General features: G+C 39.1%; 1 protein-coding gene across 5 annotated transcripts in view; it reads right to left on the bottom strand.

Moving 5' to 3' along the window:
- Window positions 1-13,694, bottom strand: part of GLI3 (GLI family zinc finger 3) — a 243,283-nt gene that overhangs the window by 112,474 nt on the left and 117,115 nt on the right. The gene's annotated exons all lie outside the window — the stretch shown is intronic.

Below are 13,694 nucleotides of genomic sequence, written 5' to 3'. Positions count from 1 at the left end.
TACTTCCAGACAGCCCTTATATCCATTACACAAGAGGGGACAGTTCCTCACAGTCTCGTCCCCAACCCGCCACTACACAGGTTGCGTACAGGTCAGAACAATCTAGCCCTCATTTTTCCACATAATTCTCGAGTTAAAGCTCTCTGCCATTTTGGATGCTCTAGTTTTAATATACTATAGATCTCTATCAACATTTTCATACCTTTGCAACTGTCTAATGTAAAGAATGTTATTTTATAAAAGATATTTAATGCATCATTACAATTCTGAATGGAGGAGACAGTGTTCAAGCAGCAACATAACAGTTGAAAAGCCCATTGTCTCCTGGGGGGTGAAACCTACCTATCCAGACCAATTATTAACTAATTTTTATTTTGTCCTAAATCCATATGTTTATGTGATCCTAAAGCCTGATGAGAACGGATGTTATGTAATGTCATGGTTTTACTAAAAAGGATTCTAAAAAGAGAAAATCCTTATTTATGATCAGTCGGGAAAACCAAGCTAGAGAGACCTTTTTCAGTCTTGCTATGATTCTTAGGGTAAATTCTATGTGTATTTTCTTCCTTCTGTATTCAGCTAAATGTAATCCCCACCTTAGATTACGTTATCTCTGAAAACAATTGCATCAAGCCAGGTGAGGTTCCAAAAAAAGGGGGAGGAATTGGATTTTGCCTCTGTTTTTTCTCAAAAATTTGAATGTTTGAGATCTCCAACCAGCTGCAGTTGGTAGAAAAGGAGGAGTGTAAGAGATAATGGGGTGGGGGGAGGTGGGGAATTCACACAAGTTCTGAGGAAATATTTCCAATTTTTCATGACAATTTTGAAACATTTGAAATTTCCTGTCCAGCCCCAGTGCCAGCTATTTGTTAAGTATCAACTACAGTGCACTTAGTTACAGTGCATTTCTGCCACTTACTGACTTGGGGCCCGATCCTGTTTGAAAAGTGATTGTGGCTTCCTAACATGAGCAGGGAAACCCTAGTCATGGTAGCCCTAATTCTAGCCCTACTTTACTAACTGGACATAAATACCTACACTCTTGCAATTTGATCCCCTCCTACACCTGTGCTGAGCCCTGCTGACTTCTACAGGACTCACAGTCAATCACAGGAATTTATACACCTCACAGGAGTATGTGGTTATGGGGGGACCAGAAGATACTTGCTTCCCGTGCATGAAATGCATTTTGCATCGATCACCAGTCCCAGAAGCCACAACACAGCCTGAAACCAGGGGGAAATGTCTGAAGGAGCAGGAGCAGCACAGAGAGATGTCTACATAGTGTGGGATCCTGTTGTATGCTGTGCTCCCCACCCCGTAGCCTATTAATTGCAATAATGTAAGCCGAGTAGGGGTCCTACTCCTGCTGTACATTATTTTCCTCCAAGACATATTAGCCACTGTCAACAAACATCTCTCTCCCCACTGCCTCTCTCACAGTAGTAACTGTGAGGAAAACAAGGGACAGGGGAGGTTTGTCCCGAGGGGCTGGATTCTGATCCCCATAGGCATGTCAAATAGCATCATACCCCACCTCACACAAGGTGAACAAACTTGTGCAAGATGCACAGCTTACTTTCCATCCCTGCCGAGCCAGGCTGAAACTCCACTCTGGAGCGCAGTTCCCCTATTTACCTCTTTAAACACAGTTTAGCCATGTACAGGATTAGCCCTAAAGTTAAATGTGATCTTCTATAATTTTTTTGTCTCAGGACTGGAATATTGAATATTAAATTACCTATAGCCCAGACCTATCTTAACTGTACAGATGAAGAAAGTAGTATTTAATGTGTTTGTGTTATACAGTCATTTCATTAACCTCTGTCATCCTGTACTGACATTTAATGAGGCAAAAATCTCAAAGAATACATTTCTGAGTCCTTTAATATTAAGTTTCTCTGTGTGTCCTGGCTGCATTTCGTTTGTGGTTTTTGTCTTGGAAAGAGAAGTATTCCATCACTGCACAGAGAACTGTTCAAGTCAACCCCGCATGGCTAGAACAGACCTGAATATCTAGCATCTGCCATAATTATCCATCTCACAGTTTATTATTTACACATGAGCAATACAGCTGGTAAGCATCATAACTCAAGCGTATGTGTAATAAGTTACTGCACTGTAGCCATCTCCTGTTGCAACCCTTGGAAAAATACCTCATGATGACTTTTCCAAAGTCAGGCTAAAACTGCTGAAGCAGAATAAAGTGCCACTAAACCTGGCTACCTCCTATTTATCATACAATTTCCTGACTGATGGTTCCACAAACCAGCTGCTAAGTGCTGTGTACTCTACTGTCAGCAAACTAACATGCTAAATGGGAGACAGGGAGAATAATGTGCAGAACTAGTGGAATCAGTTTTACTGAGGGAATTCAAAATCTACTATGTGCGGATAATTTCTTGATGCAGAGGTAAGTAGTAAATTCTACATGCTGTGCGTCCAAAAGTGTTCTACTTTGAACAGCTTTGAATATTTATATGAAAATATGCTCACATCAAACAGATATTTGAAAGAGCTCCTATCATCCAAGGTTCCACTTAGAATGCACTTCAAACCCTATAAATATGTAATTGTTTGACATGTATTTAAATTGAAATATACAGTAAAAAGTTAGCATAGCTGTAACACATATTGTATTCCTACTGGTCATTCTGACCTCACACAATAATTGTTTCAGCAGAGATACTGCCAGACCATCACAGGACAAATTCTGCCACATTCATTTATGCTAACTAGTACGTTATTCTAAGAGTAGTCCCATTGGAATGAATGGGACTACGTGTACAGGAATGTACTGCTCTTTTTCTGTGTGGTAAAATCTGGTCACAACCTGATCTGTAGCTGTTGCTAGCAGAGGTCTTGGCTACCTACAAACCCTGTAGCCACAAAGACCCTTAATAAAAGGATCTGGCAATTGCTCTAAAACAGTGGTTCTTAACCTGGGGTGCGAGATGCCCTTTCTAGGAGTGCGAGACATGCCAGATTTTTTTAGAAGGTAAATCATCAAAAACACAAATTAAGCACAGGCATGTAAGTACAACTACTTTGTTTAATCAAACTTACGTATTTATTAACATTATACACTTTTTAACAATTACTGTAATATACAAACAAAAAATATATCTAGGTTTAAAGAACTGACCTACTTCAACAATTTTTGATAAGGGGTGCGAGAACATATTTTGATTTTTGATAAGGGGTGCGAGAACATATTTTGAGAACCAGAGGGCTGCAGGCTGCAGTAAAGGTTAAGAACCACTGCTCTAAAAATATGACATTTATGAGCTTTCTATTTAACATGCATAAAACAAAACTATCAGCAGGAATTATACTATAATGAATCAACAACCTCTTCTAACAAAATTTACCCTTCATGTCGTATTTCAGAAATTATTCATAAAAAAATTCTATATCTTGGAAGATTTGGCTGAAATGAAGGCAAGGGTAGCCCATGACAAGGCTTTAAAATGTTCTTCATTAACTCAGGCCCAAATCCTGCAATCAGATCTCTGCAGCCAGAGACTTGTATCTGTGCAGAGTCCGGCTAAAGTCAATGGGCTCCATATGGGCACAAGCATCCATCTGTATGGATTCAACTGCCTAATCAGGGCCTTAGGCCCAATTCATCAAAGCCCTTGAGCACATGATTCAGACCCATTGACTTCAATGAGATGTAAACATATGGCTAAGTGCTGAAATGGATGGACTTACACATATTTCAGCTTGTTTTGTTGAATAGGGGCCTTAGCTGTCTTCCTTTCCAATACCACAAGCAAAAATATCTTTAAGGTCCACCTCTGCTTGAGAACATCAGGAGGTCTTTCAAACAAAATTTAGAGCACAGGTAAGTAAGTTGTATAAGAGTAGAAATGTAGCACTGGTAAACACTTTAAGCTCCACACAATTTTGTAGATGTCATCTCTGAGATTTTTCAAGAAAATATGTCGTTTTTTTTTATTTTTATATGTATAAATTGTGTATTCCCTTCTTACAAATACATCTTCGGATACAGTGAAAAGGACCAACCCTCACAAATAATAATCAATCTCACACTCCACCAGGTAAACACCTAGGAGAGGAGAAGGGACTTTCACTGTTCCCTAAAGCTCAGTAACCTATGCCTCCGCTGAAAGAACAAGAGAAATGAATAAAGGAAACTGGGGAAAATTATCAAAATTTGCATGTTTGATAAAGAAAGAATAATAATTAAGGTCGAAAGAGATCTAAGAGTTACCAATGATCTGCTAATAGATGCAGCAGAAGGTTGCATGACTCTAGCAGACCAAGAGGTATTATGTAATACTGAGTCAGTGGCAGAAAGTACAACAAGAGAAAGTGAAAGAACCATTATCCAGATCCAACACACTATGAAGTCAATGGGAATCTTTCCATCAATTTCTTGATCTTTGGAACAGGGCTTCTACAGTTAGAAATCACTTGAATCACACAGACAACGCCATTTACTATCCCATTTTGCTCAAGCACGGTGAGATTCTTGCTAAACCCTCTAGGCTTTTGAAAAGATAGACTTCAACTTTTAGTGAGTTGAAAAACTATTTGTTATGGTATAAGATTTGAATCAACTCAAGTGGCTAAGTGCAGCTCCACTCTCTGCAGCTGCATTATGAGATAGTGGCACACAAAATATGCAATTCAGTGCACATTTTCAGTATGTGTAACATTTTAGTGGTTTATCATTAGATAAATCTGTTCACAAAATTCCACAATAGAACACTAAGTCAAGTTTAGAACTTTACTCAAAATACAATTAGGCTTGGAAGGATAAGATTTTTTTTTAAAAATCGGTAAATGTCAATTTCACTGCACCCAAACAAACTGACAAAAAATATTTCGATCATTAATCTAAATTTACAGACGGACAAACTAAGACAAATGCTGCTTGAGAAATTATTAGAATTTTGATTTAAGGCTATTTATTTTGAATATTTTTATGTGTGATGTTGGGACATTTCCTATATTACATATTATAATGCTTTAACTTTTGAATCTCAATGTCTACTGTCATTAACTAATTATTAACTGACCCCTAGTTGTTTGACTTCCCCATAATTTTGTACAACTGTGAAAATTTAAATAGATAAAAAATGTAAAATGCTTAAAATTAAACACTGATATTATTAATTGAAATTATAAAAAAAAGAAAAATCCAATTCTGCCTAACCTAACTATAACATATTGGGGGTGAAATCCTGGCCTCCTTGAAGTCAGTTAGAGTTTTGCTTTTGACTTCAATGGAACCAGGTGCTCAGAACACTCTGCACATCCAAAATAATTGACTTCTATGATAATAAATAATTTACTTATATAAAACACTGTTACCCAAGATGTACTAAAAACACCACTATGCAAAATATAGCAATTTCTTAATGTCTTTTTCAGTGCACTGCATTGTGAACAGTTTTGCCAGCAGATTTCTACATTTCCCTTGGTGCACAGCTGATCATCCAATGGGAATTTTCTAATATTTTGATTCGCATAGTCCTGTAGGACATTACTATTTCTTCATATACGTTTGCTTCCATTTATCTTCCCTTGATGGTGTTGTCTGGTTTTATGGTAACAGTCATGGTACTTTTTGGAATGGGAAGTTCTGCTGCACCGGTAACTGCATATTTTTCAACTGGCTAATTTTTAAACAAAATTAGTTTCCAAGAGGGCCCATTAATTTCCCTTTCAAAATGTGTATATGAGTTTTTCTGCTCCTCATTTTGTTTCAAGGGGTCTTCTCATCAAGAGAGAACTATAACTAAGACCCCCAATCCTGCAAAGACCTAGGCTCATGCTTAACTTCCTGAACTGCGAGTAGTCCCACAGCCTTGATTGTAAATGGGACCACTCAAAGTGAATTAAGTTAACCATGTGCGTAAGTCTTTTCAGGACTGGAATCTAACTGACTGACTAAGAGGGGAACCAAGAAAACTGTCTGTACACAAAATATTGTCAAATGCACAAAGTAAATAAACTGAAAAAGCAGAGGTGGAGTTTTTTCTCTTCTATTTACTAAGTTCTTTCAGTTACAGTAATATTAGGTTTTATTTGTAACTACAGTAGGTACAAAACTCAGAAAAAAAAGTGACTTTCAGGTTGATCATGACACTTTTATATTTTATGTTCATTAATGTACTTCAATCATTACAATTCCATCTCCAGCTTCAACCTGAGTTTTCAGAGCTCATTTCTCTATATTAAAAACACCACAAACCTCAGAAAGTGGAATATTGCTCCACTTTTTGATTGTTCTTGCTGATGAAAAAGATTCCCACTTTGGAAAAGAAATAAGAATCCAGGAAATCTTACACACCTGTCATTCATTTACCTCCTCTGTGTTTGTAAACCCAAACACCTTGTGGGAACATGCTTTATCGTTTTTAGTGGTTCCACAATAATAATCATCATCCCACCAAACATTTGGAAGAGGAGCTGTTATCTCTGATCAAGAAGAAAAGTGGCTGGAAATGATTTCATCAACTGGCACTGGAAGATCTTTAATATGCCAGATTTGCTGCAGGTATTGGCTAACCAGCTATTGGATTGATTTCAGCTGGAACACTATCATTCTTCCCAATCACTGCAACACTACTATCAGAGGAAAACTGCAGCAAGATTGTCTTCTGGAATACTAAACTTTTTAAAGTCTATTTGATTGCATCTGTCCAGTGCTCAGAACACTCTGCACATCCAAAATAATTGATTTATATGATAATAAATAATTTACATATTTAAAACACTGTTAATCCAAGAATCTCTGAACACTTTGCAAACACAAATTAGGCCCTATGATAATCCAGTGATTGAATCATGACTTATTAGTTGTATGAGGTCAGATGCATCAGTACAGTAAGGTTGCTTTGTGCTGCACTGGCCATATAAAATAGCCATAATAGCATCTTAGTTGGCCATTGGTTATGACTGTTTTGCATGGGTAGAGCAGTGCAGTGTAGGGACATATCATTATTATGTACATTTTACATGTTGGAAGACTGAAGCACTGAAAAGGTAAGAGTTGCACAGGGGCACATAGCAAGTCAGGGGGCAAAGTTGGGAATAGAATTATTGTGTCCCAAATCTCAGTGTCACGCTGTGACCACTAGACGACACTGCCTCCCTTTCTTATATAAATTGGTGTTTAAAAAGCCATTAAATGTAACAACAGTTGCATATAGTCAGTGTCTGCACTCCAAGCACACGAAAAGAGAACCCAACGAGACATCTTGGCCACAAAGTACGTTATTTGGAAAGAACATCACCTCTTATAATGCAGCTGGCTCTTGGTATGCCACAGCTCATCTTTTTTCGTAACCTCTGGATCCATGCAGTGCTTCTTAACAAACTTAATAATGTGGTCTCCGCAAGAAAATGACAAATTGTGCTCTGCCAGGGAACTGACAAAAGAAATCCCTGCCTCTGTTACCTCAAATGTACTCTCTTCAGTGAAAAACCAATTTATCTTTTCCCTTGCAACGTGCTTTCTATTCTGCCATTGTCCCACTAACTTCTTGTGTCCCTACCATCAATACATCTACCACAGCTAAAACTCATACCCAAAAGGATTTTTTTTTAAAAAGTGTCCATATTTAACTTTCAACAATCCAGTCAAATGCTTTAATCTAGATGCTCTGGAATGCTGCTTGTCTTTTGATTCCATCTGTATGTGCCTGATGACATCTTCTGTATTCTCAATCTCCCTGCTGAGAATCTGGCACAAACAAACAAAAAAACACATGCACGGAAAGTTATTAAAAGCAGGTTAACCCAAACATATAGGAGTCTGCAGCTGTGAATGATGAATTACAAACTGTGTGTTAAAGGAAAATAAATAAAACTGAATTAAAAAAATAAATCAATCCTGACCCAAACTGAAGATGATTAAGAGTGAAATCATACAGGAAGGCCCTGACTACGCTGCTGCAGCACAATGTTTACACACAGTTCTCCGCAGCTGGGTGCTAACACAGCTTCCCTGCCCAGGGCAGACAGGGAACTGCCAAACAACAATTTTGTAAAACAGTTTATAGTCTGGTTCATTCCCATCTACAATGGCCAGGAAGACTGTGTTAGCACTATGCTGACAAGACGCATGTATAAACATGGTGCTTGCAAATGTGACTATGCTGCAAGTGTAGACAAAGACAAGGAGAGAGAACAGTCTGGAAGCCAAAAATCAGTGTACTCATGGAAAGATACAGATTATAAATACATTTTAAAAATGTCAGATGTCCTTGTACATAGTGTGGATCTGCCTATGGAGGTCAGTTTGGAGCAACTAATAAACTTCAACACATTTAAAAGGGTTACAAAGTATTAAGCCTGGCCACAAAAAGTTAGTCAATCATATGATGCAAATTGCTAGTGTGTTTCTCTCCTATGTAGCAAAGTCAAGTTTGAAAGCAAGTCCAGAGGTCAAATCCTAATCTGATGTAAATCAGCATAGCACCAGAGATGTCAATGAGTCTACATCGATTTACAGCAGCTGATGATCTGGTGGAGGTCCCTTATTTCATTGGCCAACACAGGCTGGAAGAGTTATATAAATTACATTCAGAGTCTTTGGTAAGTAAATTGTATAACAATAGAAATTAGAGATGGAAAAGACTTATTAGGTCATTGAGCTTTTACTTTTAAAGATAAAAACAACTCAGCTTCTACAGAAGAATAGTCCACAATCTGACAAGTATCAGAGGGGTAGCCGTGTTAGTTTCTATCCACAAAAACAACGAGGAATTCGGTGGCACCTTAAAGACTAATAGATTTATTTGGGCATAAGCTTTCGTGGGTAAAAAACCCCACATCTTCTTCATTTGATGCATCTGAAGAAATGGGGTTTTTTACCCACGAAAGCTTATGCCCAAATAAATCTGTTAGTCTTTAAGGTGCCACCAGACTTCTCATTGTTTTTCTACAATCTGATGGATCTCACTGTCAAAGATTTTTTCCTGCTAGTTAACCTAATTTTGTTCTTAACCCCATTACTCCTAATTATTTTACCTCCCTTTGTACCATCCTAAAGAGTTCCTCTCCCTATGTGTTATTTATACTCTTCAAATACTTGCAGATGGCTTTCGCTTGCCCTCTTTGTCTATCCCAGAATGTAGATATATTGCATTCTTGCAATCTGCACACTTTAAATTGGACACTTCAGTCAATTTATTCCTTTTCATTGTTCCCTGAACTCCTTCCAATTTGGGAAAGAGAGACAGTTATCACCTCTTTGCTCTACGACATTAAGGCTGTGTATGCAGGCTAAAAAAATCACACTGATTTATATATGATATTTTAAACTGGAATTTCACTGTACATACTGATAGGTTTTTCAGCATTACTGACATTTCTCTCTCCCACTGAATATCTGCATTTCTAGTTATTTCCCCCCAATGTGCCTATGAACTTGCATTTTCCCATTTTGTGCCAGATTCTTCCACTCTCACTTACAATGAGTAGCAACCTACTCTACATTTGCCAGGGGACTATGGTGCTACTCAATGTGAGTAAGGGCTGCAGAAATTGACCTTTTGTTATTAGAGCTTTATCTACGCTTTAAAGTTAATTTGGATTAAGGTAGGGCGCGAATTTAAAGCACAAGAGCTATTCCTGAATAATTTAATGTGTGGACACATTCATACTGGAACAAGGGTGACTTATTTTAATCCACTTTGAGAGTGCAGGGAGCAGAGACCACAGCGGCACACAAGATTGGGCTGGCCATCATGAAGAGTTAGGGACAGCTCTCCCCACCTCAGGTCCCAGTGGAGACTCCCTGCCCAGTGGACAGGCAGAAGTACACGCACCAACTACTGGGATCGGGAGCAGGGCTGCATTGGTACATGGTGCCAGATACCAAGGGGCATGAGGAGGAAGGATAGGGCACTGGGCACCAGCCAGCGAGGAATGGCAATAAGAACTGCTGGGACACCCCTTCCCAGTCTGGAGCTGGCAGCCACCGTCCCCTGCCAAGTCTCAGTAGCTTCCCTCCCTCCCCCTCATACCCCCATTCACAGCAAGCTTCCGAACCTCCCTGCACCCGACCGGAAACCAGTTTGAATTATTTTTTCACATAAGATTTCATGAGACACTGTATAAAATGCTTTTCCAAAACCCAATACATTACATCTACTGTATTCTTAGACTTTATTGATGATTTCTCTTAATCATTTCCATTATTTTAATAGGAGCTGAATTTATTACCAGACAATATTTTCCAGTAATTTCCTTCCTTTCTCTGGAAGTTCAGTATCACATTTACTTTTCCAAATCATCTGTTGTCTCACCCAGTCACCAGTGACTTCTCAACAATAATTGTCAGAGATTCAGTAAGTTCACTAGGTAATTCCCTTCATATCTTAGAATGAGTTTCATCTGGTCTTGATGTCTGGTATATGTGCACCCTTTCCAAATATTCCCTTATCTGCTTTTAACAAAAGCTACATTTAAGAAATCTTCATTACTTTCTAATTGTTCAACCTCTTTATATTTTGTCAGTCTTAAAAGCAGCTCAGTAGTTCTGTCTCTTTATTTAGTAATTCCACTGATTTCATCCCTCTCCTAATTGATTAAAGAGCTTGCTTTTGCTATTGTGTTTCTTTCCACCTTGATATCTTTATAAAAAGCCTTTCTTATTCTCCTTAACCTCTTGGTTATTCTTGCTTTTTGCGCCATTGCTACCCATCTCTATGATCTTTAATTTCCTCTTTATATTCTTTTTATATTCCCTTCCATTTTTCCATTTGCTGTACAAGTTCTTTTCACTCCACAACGTTTGAGCAGTATCTCAGGAAGTCACCTTGACTGCTTCTTCCTCCTAACATTCTTCTTTTGCTTATGAACTGATGGTGGAGTATTGCCTACAATACTGTTGCTTCAAGCATCCACTGCAGCTCCCCCAAAGCAGACCAAGGAGCCACATTACCGACAAAGGTGAGACTGTCACTCCTTCAACTGCAGAGCCATTTCAGTCATGTACCTGCTGATTTATGGGGCTCTGTGCACGTGTGTGTTACTTTATAACAAAAAAAATGGTTCTCTGAATGAGGCAGTGAGTAAAAAACCCAAGATCTCAACTCAGAGAAGCTAACTCTGGCAATCCTTACCTATTGACAGTAAAACTGTCCTCATCCCTGACAACTTTCCAAAATACACCTGTAGGACTCACTGACTTGAGGTCAATGGGAGTGAGTTTTTTACTGCACAATGATATGTTACTTATGCCTAAAGCTTGGGTAGGTAAGGTGGGGTGAAGGAAAGCCACCCTCAGGAGCTCTTCACTGCAGGGGAAAGAAAACACTTCTTCAAACCCTAATGCAGAAACTGAAAAAACGGGTACATGAATAGCAATAGCATTTAGGTTTCAGAGTGGTAGCTGTGTTAGTCTGTATCAGCAAAAACAATGAGGAGTCCTTGTGGCACCTTAGAGACTAACAAATGTATTTGCGCATAAGGTTTCATGGGCTAGAACCCACTTCATCAGATGCATGGAGTGGAAAATACAGGAGTAGATATAAATACATGAAAAGATGTGAGTTGCCTTACCAAGTGTGAGGTCAGTCTAACGAGACAATTCAGTTGACAGCAGGATACCAAGGAAGTAAAAATAACTTTTGAAGTGGTAATGAGAGTGGCCCATTTTAGACAGTTGACAAGAAGGTGTGAGTAACAGTAGGGGGAAACTAGTATTGGGGAAATTAGGTTTAGGTTTTGTAATGACACAACCACTCCCAGTCCCTGACTTAGACAAGCTTTTCTACATGGGACGGTGTGAGATTTAAGCATGTGAGAGATTTTTGGGGCGGGGTCTGTCTTTTTGTTGTATGTGTATACAGCACCTAGCAGAACAGGTCCCCAGTCCCTCACTCTAGGCACTACAGTAGTACAAATAATAACCAATAATAATTACTTCACCTTTCTCTCCACTGTCTAGTGGGTCAATAGTGCTCTAGGAGGCTGAAGCAGGGAGCTGTCCCTGTGCTCAGAAGCACACTGTGAGCTTGTGAGAGTGCAGACTGCAGCAGCCATCTTCTTGTTCTGTGTTTGTACAGATTCTAGTACACCCGGGTCCTGATCCATAACTGGGGCTTGTAGGCATTGCCACAATACAAATAAAAAAATAATAATTCTGCCTGCCCCCTACCCAAGGAGACACAAGAGGCAGACTCTTTGCTCTCTTCCCTTTCGCACTTCTGCACAAGGGTCAGACACAATCTGATGGCAAATAAGCAGGTGGCATCACATGGAATTTATTTTTCTCCCCTGGTTAGAAGGGAGAGTCAGTTGTAGTCATCCACATTGCCTGGCAAGTCTGGGAAACTTCCAAGCCATGAAACAACAGGTTTCCCACCCCTGATCTGTTTGATGCTCCACTGAATGCAGGGGCACTTGGAGAGATATGCTAACCCCAATATGGAAAAAGCTGTTGAACACAAAGGTTGGAGGTCAAAAGTTTAAATGGTCATGATAGAGATGACAGCAGTCCCTTTCTGGTCAATCACATCAAAGGGACTGTCAGTTCTTATACTGCTACTGAAGATCTTTTGGAACCTAGTGAAATTCTAGCACATTTATTGTACACTGGGAGCATAAAAATACTTTTTGTTTGTTTTACAGCTTCTTACCAAGCACAGATGAGGTATTAGTTTAACTGTTAACTGCAAAGTTTATGGTTACTCTGACAGCTATCAATCTAGATCTTATAGTCCCCCCATCTCTATAGTATCTGAGCTTTCCAACTTATTTCATCATGCTGCTTTCATCAAATATGCCACTGAACATAACAGATCATACATTTAAAGAGATGTGCACCACATTCTATTGGTGATTTGAACATCTGCTTCTACGCATCTTTCCCTAGCTTAAGGAATCTAGCGTTTCGGCTAACTTGATTCCTAACCAGTGTCCACAGGAAGGATACAAGGGAAACTAGTATAACAGCTTCAACAAAATTTGGAATTTCTTCTGCAACCAAAAAAAAAGAGGTGGGAATATGTGGCCTTTATCATTTTGAGCTAGAAACCTCTACTCCTAAACGGCACACAGTCACACATTCTTATTTACTGATTATATGTTATTTTATGTTACAGAAGGGTATAAAGGCCCCCAACTAGGATCAAGGCCCCATTCTACTAGGATCTGTAGAGAAACATACTGTATTAAGAGATGGTGCTGAAGAGGTTAATTTAAATAGAGAGGACAAAGGCTGAAAGAAAGGAAGCATTATTATCCCCATTTTACAGATGGAGCATTGAGGCAGAGATTAACTGATGCGCCCAAGGGAAGACTGTGCCAGAGTCAGGAATAGAATTGGAGACTACTGAGACCCAGTCCAATGACATAACCACAAGATCATCTTTCCCCTCAGACCTTCCTTCCTCTCAAAACTTGTGTTTGCGGTTAGGTCAAAAACTTCATTGCAATATGTGTTCCATGCCTTGTACCAACCATTGTCATCTAGCTGTTTGCCAAAAACAAGATCCAAGTTTGCTTGTTACTACCTTCCTCAGATTCCTGTTCTCCTCTCTACAACAAGGTTTTGCAGTATAAGTTATGCTCCTAGCCTCCATCTGGCTAGGCAGAAACAGATGTCCATATATTTTGACATGATCTTATTTCAAAGAGCGGACTTTGGGTTTCCAATGATGTTATAAAGGCCACAACATATGATGGCTCTCCTCAGTCCTAATTAG

This window comes from Natator depressus, chromosome 2 (genome assembly GCF_965152275.1).
Source record: "Natator depressus isolate rNatDep1 chromosome 2, rNatDep2.hap1, whole genome shotgun sequence".
Lineage (NCBI taxonomy): Eukaryota > Metazoa > Chordata > Testudines > Cheloniidae > Natator > Natator depressus.
Note: the sequence above shows the minus strand (reverse complement) of the source record. Positions and strands in the feature narration are given on the sequence as shown.